The 5000-nt window shown below is 53.7% G+C and overlaps 1 non-coding gene across 1 annotated transcript in view; it reads left to right on the top strand.

Moving 5' to 3' along the window:
* Positions 1-4022: 4022 nt before the first annotated feature.
* Positions 4023-5000, top strand: part of LOC126138015 (small subunit ribosomal RNA) — a 1908-nt gene continuing 930 nt past the window's right edge. Inside the window, exon 1 of the ribosomal RNA XR_007528061.1 lies at positions 4023-5000. This exon is cut by the window's right edge and continues 930 nt beyond it. This is a non-coding gene — a ribosomal RNA (small subunit ribosomal RNA).

A 5000-nucleotide genomic window follows, 5' to 3' on the forward strand; every position in this document is an offset into this window, starting at 1 on the left:
GTGACGAAACCACATGCAATAGCCCCATCTACGCGAATCGGACGACACGACGTCCACCATGTCGCGCGCAACACGAAAACCAAATACCGCCATCTGCAAGTCTCCCGAAACATGACCTGCTGCACCGACGATACCGCCATCTATGAGACGCCACCCCGACTACGACATCGCTAGGTCCCACAGTACCCATTTTCCGACGCCACCCACAAAGCCTGCATCATCTGTCCACCACAGGAACCCGAACGCCAGTGCCTGCGTCGCACGAAGTAGTCAACCGACAATCACCCCACCCGCACCCGCACCCGCACCCGCACGTGCCCCACCCCAACCGCCGAAATCGCAACTCCAGCGGATGAACGGCGGACTCTTCCCGCACTCGTACGTTGCAATCCACCCCTATATCTTGCGTTTCACGAAGAGTTATATCCAATATGCCAAATTCCCGCTGTCCCTATACATGCTGTAAGTCTGTGCACACAATATGAACCACACCTCAGCGAGACACTCTATCACACATTACTCTCTGCCTGTAACAGACACAGATACAATATGTAAGCACCAGCATGGACCAACGTCCGGTGCATCCTCTCCGCCACAGTACACCATCCACACTATGATAACCACACCAGGGAGTCCAATTCTAAAATAGAATATCCCACCCGTCCGACATCCACAACTGCTCAGATAAGCCACCAACACCCACACATGTCCTACACAGGGGTGCACCCAACACCACCACACTGCCACCTGTTACGGCACAGAAACAATGGCAGGAATGAATCACACAGGTGTGCCGCAACCACAGACGCGGCGCGCCTCCAGTCACGAGCGAAAAGCGCATAAGCGCATCCTGACGAGACATAACTGCTGTGACATACTGACGCTGCCTCAGACATTCACTTACAATGATCACTACCAACGAACCTCGGCCCCCCCCCCCCAACAACACACTCTCTTACCACGTTGTGTACTGTAATCCAACCCATTTCGCACCTTAACCTAACCCATTTTGCACCTTAACCTAACCAAATTCGTAACGCAATTTGTACCACAATTTCTACCGCAATGTAACGCAATTTGTACCGCAATGTAACGCAATTTGTACCGCAATGTAACGCAATTTGTACCGCAATGTAACGCAATTTGTACCGCAATGTAACGCAATTTGTACCGCAATGTAACGCAATTTGTACCGCAATGTAACGCAATTTGTACCGCAATGTAACGCAATTTGTACCGCAATGTAACGCAATTTGTACCGCAATGTAACGCAATTTGTACCGCAATGTAACGCAATTTGTACCGCAATGTAACGCAATTTGTACCGCAATGTAACCCAAGTTGTGCCTTAACCTAACCCAAGTTGTGCCTTAACCTAACCCAAGTTGTGCCTTAACCTAACCCAAGTTGTGCCTTAACCTAACCCAAGTTGTGCCTTAACCTAACCCAAGTTGTGCCTTAACCTAACCCAAGTTGTGCCTTAACCTAACCCAAGTTGTGCCTTAACCTAACCCAAGTTGTGCCTTAACCTAACCCAAGTTGTGCCTTAACCTAACCCAAGTTGTGCCTTAACCTAACCCAAGTTGTGCCTTAACCTAACCCAAGTTGTGCCTTAACCTAACCCAAGTTGTGCCTTAACCTAACCCAAGTTGTGCCTTAACCTAACCCAAGTTGTGCCTTAACCTAACCCAAGTTGTGCCTTAACCTAACCCAAGTTGTGCCTTAACCTAACCCAAGTTGTGCCTTAACCTAACCCACGTTGTGCCTTAACCTAACCCAAGTTGTGCCTTAACCTAACCCACGTTGTGCCTTAACCTAACCCACGTTGTGCCTTAACCTAACCCACGTTGTGCCTTAACCTAACCCACGTTGTGCCTTAACCTAACCCACGTTGTGCCTTAACCTAACCCACGTTGTGCCTTAACCTAACCCACGTTGTGCCTTAACCTAACCCACGTTGTGCCTTAACCTAACCCACGTTGTGCCTTAACCTAACCCACGTTGTGCCTTAACCTAACCCACGTTGTGCCTTAACCTAACCCACGTTGTGCCTTAACCTAACCCACGTTGTGCCTTAACCTAACCCACGTTGTGCCTTAACCTAACCCACGTTGTGCCTTAACCTAACCCACGTTGTGCCTTAACCTAACCCACGTTGTGCCTTAACCTAACCCACGTTGTGCCTTAACCTAACCCACGTTGTGCCTTAACCTAACCCACGTTGTGCCTTAACCTAACCCACGTTGTGCCTTAACCTAACCCACGTTGTGCCTTAACCTGCTCTGTAATTGGCATATGACACGTTACATTAATCTAGTGTTGTCTAACCACAACCCTCTGAATATAGTTCGCTACTCGCACCGCCCACCCTCTTGTGTATCGTTTCATGTTCAACACTTCGCAAGTGTTGCTTACTTTTTACATGCTCCCGCTGTACACTGTAATGTGGACGACTGCAGGATGTACATCGCCCCCCCCTCCCCCCCCCCTGCCTTCGCACGCTGGTCGTTCAGGTGCTTGCGTGTTCAATGCCCTTCGCAGCTGTTCACTGGCATTCGCATGTCGAAGCGCTCAGTCTACGTCGTGGTACGGCCTGTGTCCACTGTCCGCTGATGTCGTAAGCTTAACCCTCACATTGTACTGCACATAGGTCCGTATGTACTGAATGATACGCTGTGGCACATGTGTGACCGTACAACGACTGCGCCCAACAACAGCGAACCATACGGTCCAAATGTTGTGCACTCAGCCACGTGCCGTCTCCCCATAACAGCTACATTGCAGTGTGGTACGCCATAGAGACGTGTGGGAGTAACGGACGCCCTGGATGGCGATCAGCATGAGCCGTCTGTTGATGTAGTGGCGCGTGTATTCAAACGTAGTCGTCTCTTCTCACACAGTGTGATAGCATGGTGCACCGCGTTCCACATCTGCGACATGGTACAGATGCTGGTTGACAGTCGGTGTCGTAATGGACATCGCATACGTAGGGGGCCACCTCCCACGTGTTCTCTAGTCGTGCACATTTTGTTGCGTGTATGTGGGCAGACGTAGTGTGTCGTGGCACCTAACAGACAGGTATGCAATAATCGTTGCATTTGCAAACTGGGATGGACGTCTACGTTTGCTGGTGACGTTACGCAAATGAACAACTGGTAAACCCATTGTGGTGCGGTTGTTGTTGCTGGAGGTAAATCAGTAAGGGCAAATCTGTGTGTGAAGCGATACGCGGCGGTGGCTGGGTGGGACCGTCCCCGGCCGGTGAGGGGGGGCCGCCCGGCGTGCTGGCCGCGCGGTGCGTGGGCGCACGCGCTACAGCCGGCTGGTGGGGGCGCCCAGTGGCAGGCGCGCCGGCCGACGGACGCGGCAGGCGGCGCAGCTGCGCGCCGGGGCACCCTGCGCGCGGCGCCGGGCGGCCAAAGTGGGTCCTCGCGGGCCCGGTGCGAAGCGCGGTGGACATCTGCAGTGTGCTGGTCCGACTGAGGACTGTGTGCGTTGAGGATGCGCCGCCGCCCGGCACTCGGCGCCGCGACGCCGTCTGCTGCTCGGTCGCCCCAGCGGTTCTCGCTGGTGGTTTGTATCGCAGTTGTGCAGACGTGTTGGCACGTGCGCTGTGCTGGGAGAGTTCGCTTCGGCACCCACGTGGGGCCTTTGCCCTTCTGTGGCGCTGGCGTTGGAGCTGCCGGTCACCGTAGGTGGCGCGTGTTGTCTCCCGCCGGCAATGCCACGACAGCACGCTCCCGGGCCTCTGTCGGCAGCGGCAAGCTCAGTTGGGAGCACGGGTGGTCGCACCTAAAGCGTCTACTCGCCTAACTCCGGGCGATTGCGCCTCTCTCGAACCCGACCAAGTACTTAGGACGGCGCTGCGCGCCGCCGGGACCTGAGAGGGTTTCGAGGTGTATTGTGCAGGGGAGCTCAGCCTCCTCCTGTTTGCAGAATAATTGAGCGGACGCTTGCGTGTTCGCGCGGGCCCCTGGGACACACTCCCGGGCGGCCGGCTGCTCAGCTCTAGTTGACGCAGCTCCCTGGTTGATCCTGCCAGTAGTCATATGCTTGTCTCAAAGATTAAGCCATGCATGTCTCAGTACAAGCCGCATTAAGGTGAAACCGCGAATGGCTCATTAAATCAGTTATGGTTCCTTAGATCGTACCCACGTTACTTGGATAACTGTGGTAATTCTAGAGCTAATACATGCAAACAGAGTCCCGACCAGAGATGGAAGGGACGCTTTTATTAGATCAAAACCAATCGGTCGGCTCGTCCGGTCCGTTTGCCTTGGTGACTCTGAATAACTTTGGGCTGATCGCACGGTCCTCGTACCGGCGACGCATCTTTCAAATGTCTGCCTTATCAACTGTCGATGGTAGGTTCTGCGCCTACCATGGTTGTAACGGGTAACGGGGAATCAGGGTTCGATTCCGGAGAGGGAGCCTGAGAAACGGCTACCACATCCAAGGAAGGCAGCAGGCGCGCAAATTACCCACTCCCGGCACGGGGAGGTAGTGACGAAAAATAACGATACGGGACTCATCCGAGGCCCCGTAATCGGAATGAGTACACTTTAAATCCTTTAACGAGTATCTATTGGAGGGCAAGTCTGGTGCCAGCAGCCGCGGTAATTCCAGCTCCAATAGCGTATATTAAAGTTGTTGCGGTTAAAAAGCTCGTAGTTGGATTTGTGTCCCACGCTGTTGGTTCACCCGCCCGTCGGTGTTTAACTGGCATGTATCGTGGGACGTCCTGCCGGTGGGGCGAGCCGAAGGCGTGCGACCGCCTCGTGCGTGTTCGTGCGTCCCGAGGCGGACCCCGTTGAAATCCTACCAAGGTGCTCTTTATTGAGTGTCTGGGTGGGCCGGCACGTTTACTTTGAACAAATTAGAGTGCTTAAAGCAGGCAAGCCCGCCTGAATACTGTGTGCATGGAATAATGGAATAGGACCTCGGTTCTATTTTGTTGGTTTTCGGAACCCGAGGTAATGATTAATAGGGACAGGCGGGGG

The sequence above is a fragment of the Schistocerca cancellata genome, unplaced genomic scaffold (assembly GCF_023864275.1).
Source record: "Schistocerca cancellata isolate TAMUIC-IGC-003103 unplaced genomic scaffold, iqSchCanc2.1 HiC_scaffold_649, whole genome shotgun sequence".
NCBI classification, from domain to species: Eukaryota; Metazoa; Arthropoda; class Insecta; order Orthoptera; family Acrididae; genus Schistocerca; species Schistocerca cancellata.